Source organism: Dermacentor albipictus, chromosome 1, assembly GCF_038994185.2.
Source record: "Dermacentor albipictus isolate Rhodes 1998 colony chromosome 1, USDA_Dalb.pri_finalv2, whole genome shotgun sequence".
Lineage (NCBI taxonomy): Eukaryota > Metazoa > Arthropoda > Arachnida > Ixodida > Ixodidae > Dermacentor > Dermacentor albipictus.
In genome coordinates, this window is record NC_091821.1 from 457,119,755 (window position 1) to 457,135,248 (window position 15,494).

The following is a 15,494-nucleotide window of genomic DNA, read 5'->3' on the forward strand; positions in this document are numbered from 1 at the left end:
AGCGAAGAAGCCGGTGCGTGCAGTCTGTAGCAGGGAAACACCACCTAAAACCTTATCCGTCCAATCCTTATCCTAAGTCCTTATCCGTCCAATCTTAGAATATGCAAACGTCGTCTGGTTTCCATATCTGCAAAAAGATGTACGCATGCTCGAATCAGTTCAACGAAAAGCTGTTCGTTTTATCTACCATAGATACCGGCGCACTGATTCTCCCACAGAGCTGCTTTCCTACGCAAGCCTAGACACCTTATCAAGCCGCGCCACGCTCCATAGACTCAAGTTTCTTTATCAATTAATTCATAACGCATTTAACATGAATCCTGCTACTTACATTAGTTTTAATCGTTCTAGAGAAACACGTCACAAGCATGACTTTACGATTAATGAATACTCTTGTGCTAACAACACATATTACTTTTCGTTTTTCGCTCGAGCCATAAGAGAATGGAACGGGCTAGATAAATCTATAACTGCACAGGATTCCTTAAAAAAGTTCGCTGAGCTCGCAGCCTCGTCAGTCTTGTCAACAATCCACACCTGACGATCATGTTCAGACTGTATTGATATTGTGTTGCCCACACGGTGTGTAACTGGCGTATTACTGTACTGTACTGTATACTGTTTGTATTGTTGCCCGCTTGATGTGTAACTGGTCTATTACTGTACTGTACTGTATTCCTGCATCTTTCTGATAAATCCACTCCTGTAACAGTCCCAGTGGGACTAACAGTATGTTAAATAAAAAAAAAACCGCAATGCCATATGTTGGGACACCAGGTCTCGAGCGCGCTTCGGCGGAACACGTGCTGCGGCTCTAGGGCGCCACGTGTTGTATGAGTGGAGAGCGCATAGCCGCGACGCCACGTGACCCTCACTCTCGGAGATCTGTGATATCTATGTGTTCCTTGTCCGCACTACATCTCGCCTGCGTCTTAAGTGTGCCTCGGTAAGGCTAAATCAAAAGGTGCGAAGCGTCTCAACACTCTCGCTTGCCTGCGAGGAGTTCATAGATGGAAGGATCGATCATCATCATCATCATAATCATCATCATCATCATCCTATTGTATATCCATTGCAGGACGAAGGCCTGCCCTTGCGATCTCCAATTACCCCTGTCCTGCGCCAACCGATTCCATCTAGCTCTTGAGAATGTACTGATTGCATCGCCCCACCTAGTCTTCTGACATCCTCTACTGCGTTTCCCTTCTCTTGGTACTCATTCTGTAACCCTAATGGTCCAACGGTTATCTAACCTGCGCATTACATAACCTGCCCAGTCCTATTTTTTCTCCTAATGTCAATTAGAATATCGACTATACGCGTTTGCTCTTTAATCCAAACCGATATCTTTTTGTATCTTAACGTTATGCGTAGCATTCTTCGTTCCAGAGAAGCTTGTCCTCAAGCTTCTATTTGAGTCGCAAAGTCGCTGCTCCATATATCAGCTACGGTAAAATACACTGATTGTATACCGTCCTTTTCAATTATAACGGAAAACTTCCAGGTCAAGAGCTGATAATGTCTGCCGTATGCGATCCAACCAATTGAGATACAATGGAGCGATCCTGAACTTTGTTCTCCTGCCCAGTTATTCATCATTATCTTCGTTCGCGCATATTAGTCTTCAACCGCACTCCTACACTCTCTCTGTTAAGGTCATCAACCATTGTTGTAACTCGTCTACATTGTTGCTGAATAGAACAATGTCATCGGCGACCCGAATGTTGCTGATGAATTCACGGTCCATCTTCAATCATAAGCCTTCCCATTTGAATAACTTGAATACTTCTTCCAAGCACGCAGTGAATGGTATTAGAGAGATTGTGCCTCCTTTTCTAATCCCTTTCTGTATACGTATCTTCCCACTTTTATAATTATGGTAGCTGTGGAATCTCTGTAGATATTTTCCAAGATATTTACCCAAGCGGTCTGTATTCCTCGATTACATAATGCCTCTATGACTGCTGGTATCTGCACTGAACGTAATGCCTTTTCGTAATCTGCGAAAGCCATATGGACAGGCTGATTGTACTATGTGGATTTCTCGGTTACGGGATTGATGGCATGAATGAGATCCATTGTAGAGTATCCCTTCCTGAAGCCTGTCTGCTCCCTTGGTTGCCTAAAGTCCAATGTTGCCCTTATTCTATCGGAGATTATCTTGGTGAATATTTTATATAATCAGAATCAGAATAAAAAATTTATTACTGGGAGTACTGGGAGTAAGCTGGGTAATAGTAATACTGAGAGTAAGCTAATTGATCTATAATTTTTCAAATCTTTACCGTCTCCATTTTTGTGGTTTAGTATGATGTTTGGATTCATCCAGTTTTATGGGACTCTTGTAGCCGCTGGGCACTTCCTATAGAGCGGCACCAGTTTTCCAAGCATTATGTCGCCTCCATCTTTGAATAAATCAACTGTTATTCCATCTTCTACTGTCGCTGTTCCCCATTTCCTGTCTTACAAGACCCTTCTGACCCCGTCGTTATATATGAGGAGTTTCTGCGTCCTGTTTATCACTGTTTCGAATGAAGTTATCATGAGTTCTCTGGGTACTGTACAGGTCAGTATAGAACTCTTCCGTTGCGGTTACTATACCTTCGAGGATGCTGATGATATTACCCTGCTTATCTTTTGTGAATACATCTTGATTTGTCCTATGCCAACCTTCGATGGTGGTGAAATGCGAAAAACGCCGTGTATTTATATTTTAGTGCTTGTTAAAGAACCCCAGTTGGTCAAAATTTCCGGAGTCCTCCACTAAGGCATGTCTCATAATCAGAAAGTGGTTTTGGAGCGTGAAACCCTATAATTGAATTGTTTTTGTCCTATGCCAAGTTTCTTTTTCTCTGATTTCAGGCTGCGTCCATATTTTAAAGCTTTTTAGTCTTTTTCACGCTATTCTTTCAAATATCACTTCTTTTCGCCTTGTTGATCAGTTTTGACAGTTGCGCGAGTTTTATCTTATCTCCTGAGTTGGGCACTTTCATTCTTTGTCATTTCTTTATTAGCTCTTTTGTTACTTGGGAGAGCTTGCCTATTCGTTGCCTTGGCGCCTTGCTTTCCACTTCAATTGCTGCCACTGAAGCCAGCCTGGTTACAGTTCCATTCATTACCTATGTCATCTTCATCTCTCTGTTCTAAGGCTGCATATTTCTTTGCAAGTACGGGCATGAATTTGTCTGTTTTTACCCTTACTGCCGCCAGGTTGACCTGTTTCGTCTCGACCTATTCGACTCTTTTTCTATTCAAATTGAGGTAAATACTATCCTTCACTAACCAATGATCAATGCACTTCATCCTACATATCACTTCTACATCCTGCTCTATGCTGGGTCCGGCAGAAAGTGTGAAACCAATTTTACTTCGTTTTTCACAATTAGAGCTTTTTTCAGGTCAACTTTCTGCTGCTACGCTTCCTGAAAAAGGTGTTCATTATTCTCATCTTATTACTTTCTGCTAATTCTACCAGCATCTCTCATCTAGCGTTCCTAGAATCCACGCCACAGCTTCCTATTGCTTGTTCACCAGCCTGCTTTTCCCCACTTTTGCTTTGAAGTTGCCCTTTACTACAGTATACTGAGTTTCCACTTTTCTCATCGCTAATTCAACATCTTCATAAAATGTAATCTACTTCATCATCATCGTGACTGGATGTTGGAGCATAGGCTTGTACCACCTTTAACCTGTACCTCTTATTAAGTTTGATTACGACTACAGCTACCCTCTCAATATTGTTGTAGAATTCGTCAATGTTGCTCGCTATGCCCTTATGGATTAGGAATCCTACTCCGTATTGCTTCCTGTCTGGAAGCCCTGTATAGCGGAGGACATGGCCGCTAGTCAGTACTGTATAAGCCTCACCCGTTCTTCTAACCTCGGTAAGGCCAATGATATCCCAAACCATATCTGATAGTTCCTCCGAGAATCCTGCTAAACTAGCCTCACTCGACAGAGTTCGGCTGTTAATGGTTGCCAGGGTCAGTTTCCAGTGGCGGCCTGGTCCAGAGATTCTTAGCACCCTCTGCTGCGTTAAAGGTCTGACCGTTGCCTTGGTCAGGTGCTCCGCAGCTGCTGGGGACTGAGGGTCATGTGTTTATTGCAGGAATAATTGTGCGAAGCGTTTCAACTCTTTCGTTTGCCCGCGGGGATTACGAAATCATAAAAACATCTCAGCGGCGTTCAATTAGACGCTAGTGCTTTCGCACGCACGACTCATAAAGAGTGCTTAGCTACCCGGTTTTTTTAATAAAGGAACGTTTACTATACGTATTTCCCCTGTCATGCAGTGCAAGTTACACAGGTGCTCCCGCTTACCAGCCACGCGGTGTTATTGAAGTGTTCACACTTGGGACCATATCTCGCACTATTTGCCATCTTAAAGGGAGATGCAGGACCAAAATCGTCATTTTCGCCATAAAAACACATCATCAAATTTAGTTTCGTTTCGATTTCTAGGCCTATAAAGAAGCTCACTGCCAAGTTTGATTGAAATCTGCGCCGTGGGAAAGAAGAAAACGAATTTTCATGATGGCTTCGCGCGACCACCGTCGAGAGCCCCCATGAACGATGTAATCAATGAGCGGTCGCAGAACGGACTAAAAGCTAAATAACCACTGAACGCTTGCCTTAAAGATTTCACTTTACTCGCGCTTTTTAGTAATGGCAGACCTTACATGGAGGTTAGAGTAGGCAGCGAAGTAAAACTAAGGAACACAAGCATAATTCTGGCTGCGCTGCCTTTCCCTGCGAGAGCGAACAAAGGCACTCGAGTAATCTGAAGCTGAAAAATAAAAACGGAAAGTGACTTGGAGCAATTGCCGCAAAGTATTTTAGAATTGAAGGGGGGGGGTCCAACCGACCGAGTGCAGCTTGAATCATTAATAATGCATAAGCCCTAGATAGATCATGGGTCAAGAAATTGTATGTCCGGCGTTGTGGCACCAAAGTTTATAGTGAGTCGAACCTTGGACTTTTGGTGTCCACATAAGAGAAGTTATTTAACATCTACAATGTTTGGTAGGAGATAAACCATCGACCTTTGGTACGAGTCGAGCTCTCGAGCTTTGGTGTTTATTAGGGCGCAGTAGGCCAAGAATTACTTTTAGAAAGCTTCATGTGGGCCGACCATTTCTCCAAATTAAATCACAATGGACATCCTGAAGGTCGCCAGTCCAATCCACAATCTTCGGTGTTGATTAGGACGAAGTCAATGGAATACACTGTTCAATGTAAAACGTCCGCTGCGTTGCAGCCCTTATCGTAGCGCGTATCATTGCGCTTCGTCTGATAAACTAACGCTTCCTTTTCTTGGGGCGAATAGACACGTCAGCCTGTCAATACGCTTCTTTCGTTTTATTTTTCTTCTGTTGCATTTCTACCTTCCTGTCTGCTTTTTGAATCAGCCTCTTTCTTTTGCTTTGGTTTTCGCTACAAAATCCCCCCTGAAATCATGCCTTGCATGCGCTGCAGGTACATCTAAAATAAACAAATAAAAGGTAAATAAGGCACTCGAACCCATGACGAAAGATGGAGATATGATCAACCCGGCCCCTTCATGTTGAACTTCAATTGACATCTTGAAGGTCGAGAGGCGAACTCACTACCTTTAATATTAATTAAGGTGAATTAAGGCGCATCTGATTAAGCCAGATTTAATTCACGCACTAGAACTCTCGACCTTTCGTGTTAATTAGGCGTAGTTATTTAGCGCGTGTTCAATTAAGGTACATGTATTTAAGACCCTCCAAATCGCCACAGTTCGTGGAAGAAAACATTAGGAACCGAGAATGCATTCGAATGAAAATGTCAAGTATTGCATTGAAAGCCTCGTGAGCGCGCAGGCTTTCGGTCTTTAGCGCATGTTAAAGCGACTGAGAACTTTTTTGATGCGAAAGCATCAATGGGATCAGTGAGCGTTCGGCATGTGTAGCAGCCTAAATTCCCATTGGCTGCGACGCCACGTCATTAGAGCTCCTCGACGCTGTTGGGTAGAGCGCGAATCAACGAAGCATATAGGGTGAAACGGTACACCAGGGCGTAGGGTGCATAATTTGTGGACACCAGACACCAGCGTCAGCTTGATTTTTCTTCAGCCACAGTATCACTGGGCGCGGCCTGGTTATGGGGCAGAGCAAGTCGAATCCCGAGAGAGTTCAGAAATGCAGGTGTATTCATTAAGCTGCAGATTACGCTGCCATTGTCTACTAGAATATGCCCCTGTCGTTGCGAACAGTACTCGTTGGCCTAATACAGATCGAGTAGACACAGTTGAAAGAAATTTACCTGTATTCATTGATATCCGTGTTCAGGTATGTTGGCCTTAAACAGCAGCCCCGATCTCCGCTCTCGCTCGGTCTACAAAACCCGCACTCCAGAGGCGCGAATGCTGACTCAGCTATCTTATTCGTGCTATTAAACGGTTTCGTTGATTATGCAGAAATGTTGGATAACGTTAGTAATGAATTCCGAGAAAAATAGCCATTGTAACTTATATTGTACGTTATATTTTGCTGTGTAATGCTGTGTTGTGCAATGTTATGTTGTGTTGTCCTGTGCTGTGTTATATTACGCGTGTTACATATTCTAAATCGCATTTGTATGGTATGTGCGCTTTTTGTTCCTGTTTGTCGATTTAGGTATATGTATGTATTTTACAGCATTTTTCACGGGCGCCAGTGCCAAGACAAGGTTGTTCTGCGGCACGTTAATAAAATGTATTTATTTAATTTGATATAAATATTGACTTATTCATTATTAAATATTACTGCTAAGAGATGGTGCTGGCAAGCAAAACAAAAGTATAAAAGAAACGTGGCTCCGATATATTGACAAAATCATTACCTAGCCTGTACACGAAACCATTCTGCCGTAACATTAGCACTAACTTACTCTGAAGTATCTCCTACTTTCGCATGTGTTAATTTCTACACACACCCGTTTTTACCAGAAAGAGCATCCCATTGGAAATTATCGCCTCATCTTGTATTCAATGTATTTGCTATACTTCACTGAGCAATAAACAATATTTGATAATTCTATCCTTCTGTTTTGCGGCTTGCTGCCCCTTGAATTTCGCCTTGGAAACCTTTCCCTGGTATTCTGTGACGCAAGTAGGCAGACTCAAAGCAGTGAACAATCCTTTCATTTTTACCCTCTTTTACTGTTTCAGTGCTTGCATACAGACTTCAATATCACGTAGAATAATCGTGTACTGTATGTTTTCCCTCTTACTGTTTGTAAACAATGTATATCGCTTCTATTCTGGCAAAACTTGGCTTCTAGAAAAATAAACAAATAATTTCTTTAATTGCACGTTATACGAAGGACCCGTGTAAGCAAATAAAGATGTGTTTGTTTGAAGCCGCTGTGGAGCTCGTAAGGCAGCTGCATCATGAATTGAGGGATTCTCATGCGTTGTTTCTCTCATTTGTCAGAGTTGCAGGTTCAGTGGGTCTGACATTCACATATTCTTGTTTTCAGGGCGACTGCAGTAATTCTGCTACAGCGGAAGATTACCTATTCCGGCGGTTTTCTGTTTGCTTTGTTCCAAGAATGTTTTCAGCATTGCGAACATGACGTTCTCATGAATAACTAGACGGACATTTTGACAATGAGCGATGTCGGGATGGCACGGCAACGGGCCACAGAGCGCAAATTGGCCTGCCACCTGCACCTCCCCACAATTTCAAACGCGATTGCACCGTGAAATATGCCAATGTTATTGTATGATATTTACGGTACGAACTAACAGAATAACATGAACTTCAAAAAGGAATCTGGCGTGCATTTTCTCATTACCTTTACACCAGATCAAGTTTCGGGGTACTCACAATCCCGCCCAATGCTACGTACATCCATACTGTCAAATGTGGCGGCAAGCTTACTTACTGGATTGCTTTCAGAGCAGTGTCATTAGCCCCAGTGAAGTAATTGTATACTTAGAACAGTTGCTTTGCTTTTCATGCAGACAGTTGTCTGATAGCTTTTGTCGCCGTTCAAACCTCATTTGGTCAATCAGTTCCTTATATTTTTTTTCGGCGTCGAGCAGCTCAGGTGCAGTCCGCGGTGCCCCACTGTTGCAATCAACATGACGGCCTTTTGAAGTTAATTTTCTTCGTGTCGCTGACACCATATGTACGTACTTGGCCAAAGACCCCAACAACTAAGCAAAATAAAAATAATTCCAACCGCGGACGTCAACCTCGCCAACTGGTGCGAACACCCACTGCGCAAGCAATCTGCGGTCTCGCTCCCCAGAGCTACGTGTGCAGCACACTCGGCTAAAGCATGTACGCCTATATATACGCCTGCTTTAAAACGTTTCGTGCCTGGTGTGGACCGAAGTATTCGTCGCAGCACAATCTTGTTGGTTCAGCCATGTTTATTCACTCAACCCTCCTCGCCTTGCTTCTCAGCGTCTTGTCGTTTGGAGCCTGTCAGCAACTTCTGGACCTAAACCCTGACCTCGGGCCTCTCCAGGACGAGTCAACGGTAATTTGGCTTCCCTCAGAGAAACCTCTTGCACATCTTGCGGCTAGAAAATCAGTGCAATGCCAGAGCACATGACAAAGTTCGAGCAAGCCTAAATGAAAGAGTGGCTCTCCCTTGAAAAGCTAGGAATACCACGGTTTCAACTTCCACAAGAATTAAACCGTACAATTCATCGTGCCATATTTCATACCTACATTAACTATTGCCGCCTTGTCTTGGGTACCACACGAGAGACTAACACCACACACCTATTAAAAACGAAGAAGAAAGCTATAGGCCTTATTGCTGGCGCTGCTTAAACAGCACAAAAGCAAAATTTGTTCATCCAATACAATGCCTTACGCATAGATGTTGCTTTTGAATGCCGTCTACTTTGTAACCTAAGATTTGCTTCGAAATGGGTTTGTGACATTATGAAACCAATCACCACGCTAACAACTAAGCAGAAGCGTGTCGCAACCCGCAGTACAGAGTGCACGAGGGCCAACTACGGGAAAAAAAATTTACATTTTTTTTCTTCCTAACAGAATAAATATTCTGAATAAAAGCAATAGAAACGTTCTTAGATTGTCCCGAACGAACTTTAAACTATACTTTCTTCAGAGAGAAGCATAGCTGGTGGTATGTATGGTGACTTTGAATATCGTCTTTCGTTCCTTGGTGCTAGCAAGTGTGATATCGTAGTGTAGTTACTTGTAAAAAATTATTTCACGTTTTGGATTCATATAGTTCAAGGGACACTAAAGCGAAAGAATAAATCAGTTTAGACTAATAAAGCATAGTTTGAGAACCTGTAGGCAGTGATTTCAAAGTAATAGTTTTATTATTAGATGAGAAAATGAAGGTCGAAGTATCAGTATTTGAATTTCGCGCCGAAACCCCGATGCCGGTACGTCTGTGTGACGTCAGGGACTCCAAAGTATGTTTTCGCATTTGGGCCGCGTTGGCTGAGTAAAGGTTCCCGAAACTCGCCATGTTGAATATATGGTTCCTGTAGAACATAATGTAATCAATCTGTACCGCTATATATAGTTAGTAGGCCCTAGAAGATGTCATCTATGTCCATGACATCTCAGCGACCAGGCGCGGGAACTTGAAGGAGGCGTCGCTCCCTTTCTTTCGTCTGCGCGCTTTTTCTGGATGACCAAGCGTCTTACGTGGTAAGAGTAGTGTTTTTGGTGTCGTAGAAAGCTAATCTACTTATGCAGAAGAAATCATTTCTCTTTTTGTGTCCCTTTAAGTACCGCTTTGCCTGCATAAACTATCTTCACATAGTTTGTGCTCTCTGTGTATAATATGGCGATCGTGGTTTTATTGCTACGATGGGTGGAGAGCTGTTTCTTTTTCTTTTCGTTATCTTCAAGGAATGCTGGTACACTTGCGCTGTGCTGCTGCTCGCCTTGCCTGTTGTTGGCCCTTAGAGCACTTTCAAGTCACGTTCGTGGCTTCTAGTTGCGTTTGATTTACATCTATTATCATGTCTTATAATACCAATTCGTTGAACCTGAACACCATAAATTTAGACTATAAAATTGTTCACGCTTTAGCAAGCATGAGTGTGGACGATTTTTGCACGCTTGTTCTCATCGTGGTGTGTTTCCGCGATGAAGAATCACGCTCCTTAAGCTTTACTCGCGGGATGCGTAACGCTTGTGAAGCGTGAGTTTTTTTCACGCTTGTTTTAGGCACGGTGCGCTTTCACGCTAAGCTCCCACGCTTGCCAACTGTAACTGGCGGTTTTGGTAACGCTTCGCGAAGAAGAAAGATATCTTATTTTTTACTTACTTGATGCGGCATTCTCCTCCTCTTTAAGGTGCCTTTATGACTCATTGCCGATCTTGAGCTGCGCGTAAGCACGCAATATGTGCCATCAGGTACAACATGGGGAGTAACCAGCGAATTACTGAAAGCCTGTGTCATATTTTATGCTTACTACCTGCACTATAAGCCGCATTCCATTTTTATAGCACAGCTAGTAAGCTCCGGTTAAGTTGTCACAGTGCAGTGTTGTAATTTGTACATATTCAAGGTGAAAATTAGTAGTACATTTCTGTAATTAGCGGTTTAGTGACGGGCATCATTATACCCTCCAAGCAGCCGCCACGCTCATAATTGCGGCACAGTAAATATTATCTTATTTCAGCTTTCTTTTTAAATTGTTTACGACGGTCAGAAAGGTACCTAACAGAGGAGGAGAATGCCGCATCAAGTAAGTAAAAATTTCATCTTTCACCTTCATCGAGCGTTAGAAGGTCACGATTCACGAATCGACAAGCCTCACATTGCGATTGTGGCATTAAAGCTTCGTTATACAGGCCTCAAGACCGAATACTTTTAGCAGAATGAAAGAGTTTTAAATGGCCTCTCAAACTTGGGTTGGCACAAACCCAAGTACCATTGAAGACCGTGCAAGACATACTTTCATATAGCATCTCGCACAACTGCACCTAGCGAAAGCTACAATTAAGCCGCTGATGTGCATTCTTTCGGCGCCATCACCTATACGTTCGTAAAAAAAATAATAATGATAAGTCAGGAATTCTGTGAGGATCGCTGTGAGTCTTTACGTTTTCAAACAAAGCTGATGAGTGATATAGAACGAGGAATTTAAAAGAATTTAAAATTTGAGTGAAACATTTTATTCACAATAACGTACAAGAATACGTCCTTACATAGAAGAACAATCCAAGATGAAAAGAGTATAAAATAGCCTCCAGATCAACTGTTTACGTCGCTTTGAAGCATACAGTTAAACGAAGTGCAACTTCGTCAACAGATCGCGTAGCCTTTTTTGCGCCCATGGAATTTCATCGATGGCTGCACATCTCACAACTGGTTCAACGAAGCGTAGCAATTGCCCGAAAGCAGCCGGATGCGTAACGTCCTTTACGTACTGCACACAACAACGAAGCACCATGGCTTTTCCAAGTGATGTGTCCGGTTGCAACTTTACGATTTCTCTGCGCTCTTGGCCGCATGGAAGCTGCTTCAAGTCGCCCCAGACAATGGATAGACCAACGATGTCCCCGCGTGAAACCTGGCAAGCATAAAATGGACAAAATAAAGTGGGGCCAGACAGAATAAACCGCTGACAAAGTCCACTTAGTGGAGAGCTACAAAGCCATACAAACCTCACATTGCGAGTGCGGTGGTAAATCTTCCTTACGCACGGCTCAAAACTGAGTAGCGCTAGCAGAATGAAGGCGTTTTGCATTGCCTCTGTAACTTCGGTTGTAACAAAACATTTTACTCACCGCTGAATAGGGCGCTTTTTGCGAGCCTTTGCCCCAGGTACGTGTCGGCGCCTGCGTATGATGGCTCCACTATGGATGGCCGTATCGCCGCTTGTGGTAGAATTTTCCTGGGGCGTATTACATCACCTTCGACAGTGTTTAAAGATCTCAACTCACTTTCAGAGGCAAGCTGAAAGAAAAAAATTGCAATTAAACTTCACGAACACATATTAGAGCGCATAATCAGCAATACTTCTTGGCTATTTGTAGGCCTAACTAAAGCGGCATTGTGGGCCAGCAAGAACAGTACAAAACGAGTTTTTCGAAACGTACGCGTCGAGTGTGGGAATTGTCGGTATACAATAGTTTTCGTTAGTTTCGAGGCGCACTGCGGAAGATGCAGGGAGCAAGCGGTTTTTACTCTCACGCGCTAGGAGCCGGGCGGTTCCTTCACCGGCCGTGTTGAGGCTCCTGCATCGAAAAATTGGAGGACGCTTAAGCTTCGCCTTCAAGAGTGGAATGCGATATCGTTATCGCACTCCGTTCGCACCACCCACCCATTCGCTCGCCATGCTCATGAGTCACACAAAGACGAAACGTCCACCTGAGCAAGCAGAACGAACCAAAGAACTCGGTGTCTGGGAGGGAGAAACGACCTACGCGAGCCAAACGTCGTGATCGGCACGGACAGCCGGGCCGCGACGCGCCATGAAGGTGGACGCGATCATGGGGCTGACGCCTCGATGGGATCGTCCTCTATCTCGCTTGGGAGCTTCACGCAGACGCATGACTCCTCGCCAGCAGCACGGCGCACATTGCAGGGGATTCTTTCCCACCAGACACGCTACGGCGGAGCGATCACGTCAGAGGCGTCCCGAATTGGACGCTGCACCTAGAAAACCCTCTGTGAGCGGAAAGAGGAGCCGCGTCGCGCAAACACGAGGGTTCGAGTGACGCACGCTGGAAGTTGCAAGGGGAGAGAGCGAGAAAACTTATTAAACGCAGGGTTTTTGGGGGCATCCTCGCTCCGGTAACCGCACGGCCCCAATGCCCTCAAACAAGACGAAAGGGAGACGCCGGCGAATGGCGCGCCACCTGTCGGGACAGTGCCGTACATTGCGAGGAGGGGGTCTTCTGTGTTTGTCGCAAGATGGCTCTGCGTGTGCTGCAAGCACAGAAGAAATTTAGCGAAAACCTACTTCGCTACACGTTTAACTGCGACTTCTGTAATCTACACGCTCATAATTACCGATATACACCGCAGTATACCTTTCTACGGCACGTTTCTAAGACAACACCGCATTCACTACAGGCGATATCGTCGCACTTTGAACGATAGAACTCATAGCTGAGTGGTAGCGTCTCCATCTCACACTACAGAGGCACTGGTTCGATTCCCAGCCAGCTCATCTTGCAAGTTGTTTTTATTTATGAATTGCTTCTGCATTTTCTTGCTCACGGCCAAAGCCGCCGACGCCGAAGACACCGGCCTTTCTGCGACACGAGCTCCTTAACGCTGTCGCGTTAGAACGGCCACCGACGTGAACCGCGACACGGCAACAAAATTTGGCGCCGACGAGTGAATGCTGACGAGCGGAAGACGCCGAGACCGGCGGAAACCGAACGGCGAACGAGAGAAACGACTCACGGCAACGAGATATACACTCCTCCCTCCTTTCTTGTCAACTTTCTCGGTCGACCGCACGACCCGAGTCAAACAGAAGCTACATAGAGAACTCGGCCTGACAGTAATCCGAAGTTCAGAGCTCAATAAGAACATCTGCACATACACTGAGTACACATAAGTTGTGGTAAATAAGTACAAGGAGTGTTTATTTTCAAGAGAACTTCGATCACATAGCCATCATTTGCTTCGATGGAGTGCTACTTCTAACGCAGCGCGGCAACCTTCATAGAAAGGGTTAAAACATGACAAACAGGCATACTTTTCTGCCGTGTGACCATATTACACAGACTGTTAGAACAATTTACAGGACAAAAACTAGCACATTTCAGTACAAAGACAGATGTGTTTGAAGCGCTCTTCGGCTTTTCCTTCATGCCGCTTGTGTTTCGCGTTTTCGACGTGGTGCATGCACTAATACAAGGTGAACGAATTTGTTTGCCATAAATAAGATATCGAGAACAGTTACCAGATGAGTAGAGTAAAAAGACTGGAAGAGCGTTCTTCAAAGCAACCTACATTGAAAGCAACGTACTCACGCAGTCACAGTGTACACAACATAATAATGGCGGCGGAATTGCCCCGAAAGTGTTGAGCAGGTCCACTTGGTCGTTGTGATTGTGCGCTATACATTTGTGAAATGGTACGCAAAATTTCAATGGTCATTTCGCGGTAAATGCGAGGAAAATGCACCAGCATTCTGTAACATCTCGTTGTGGTCCGGGTCCATAAGTTCAACCGCGTTTCCCACATTGCAAGTGCTGTTCAGGAGCTCTCTCAACACACATTCTGCCTCTTCTAGGAGGCACAACACACAGACACACAATTATATATATATATATATATATATATATATATATATATATATATATATATATATATATATATATGTATATATATATCGGCACATGCACGCTCTTCTGAGCTCTCCCACCTTTACTGTACCCCTGGAAAAATGGAAATTTGTCACCGCCACGGAGATATACGGAGAACGGAAATTTAAAAGGAGCAGTGTTATTGACAAGAGCGGATGCCGTTATTGATGTCTTATGCGCCGAGTCCATCAAAGTGCATTTGGTCACTGCCCAAAAGAAATGCACAAGGCCTGGCCAAACAAAATACTTGTGAGTAAACCAGCCGTCTAGGTATGCCGCTGAAGATTCATACTCCCTACAGTTCAACACCTGCACGCCGAAGAAGATGAAAGCGTAGCGAAAGGCATGCCCACGCTTCGCATGGGACAGATTCCCTTGTTACGATTTGGGGGCACTAACTGAATCTGCCATCTGCAAGTAGCGCGCTCGATGTTGTCGTTGCCTTAAAATCCGAGGCAGATATTCGTACTTTGCATATGATGCGGCTTCTCATCTTCAAGTTAGAGACAACTCCGAATGATTTTATGGCGAACGTTGCGTTCAAATGAAAGCCATGCTCCAAGAAGACATCGCCAGCCCCTTTAAGCATAAGCTTCGACAACGCGTGCATGCAATGGCAGTAAACGCATGGTTTTCAATATTTGTGCCTAATTGCACTGTAATTTTATGATCATGTAAATTTATATGGGTCGAAATCGACTCACGGCGTTTGTGTTGCTATTGCCTATAAATAGCAGTGTGCCATGTGCACCTTGCGCATAACCTGGTTAGCCATAGGTTGAAGCTACACATTTTCCCAAAATCAAGGGAATCTTCGAATCACTCATCTTGTCGTTCTTTACATGTGACAAAACAAAGATCATTTGCTCCTAGAAGTGTACAACATGCATGCATCCTGTGTTATTGTAAGGGCGACAGGGAATCAATGTGCCCAATAGTTAGAATATATAGTTTAGTGCTTAGTGTTAGATTTTTAATTTGAAATCATCAATCAGGGAAGCAATTCATTCATGTATCATTGAACACGGAGGAGTGCAGAGAAAGCTGCCGATAAGGAAGCTTAACGAGTTCTCACACCCATACCTTTGAGAAGCAATTGCTTACAGCAAGCAAAAATAAAGTACCAAATAAAATGCATGCAAAATCATTTCGCTCAACTAGCACAGGTATAATAGCAATATGACGCGGAAGACAAAAGAAGCAATA

General features: G+C 44.0%; 1 protein-coding gene and 1 long non-coding RNA gene across 2 annotated transcripts in view; one reads left to right on the forward strand and one right to left on the reverse strand.

Annotated features, from left to right (window-relative positions):
* Window positions 1-15,494, forward strand: part of LOC139054794 (uncharacterized) — an 85,215-nt gene that overhangs the window by 34,141 nt on the left and 35,580 nt on the right. The window contains exon 2 of the mRNA XM_070532415.1: window positions 8,421-8,496. The gene's annotated coding sequence lies outside the window, so the exon portion shown is untranslated. The remainder of the gene's footprint in view (window positions 1-8,420; window positions 8,497-15,494) is intronic.
* LOC139059333 (uncharacterized) lies at window positions 11,138-12,480 on the reverse strand. Its single transcript, XR_011514097.1, has 3 exons — window positions 12,390-12,480; window positions 11,751-11,919; window positions 11,138-11,533 (listed from the first exon to the last, which is right to left on the reverse strand). It is a non-coding gene; the product is annotated as an uncharacterized lncRNA (long non-coding RNA).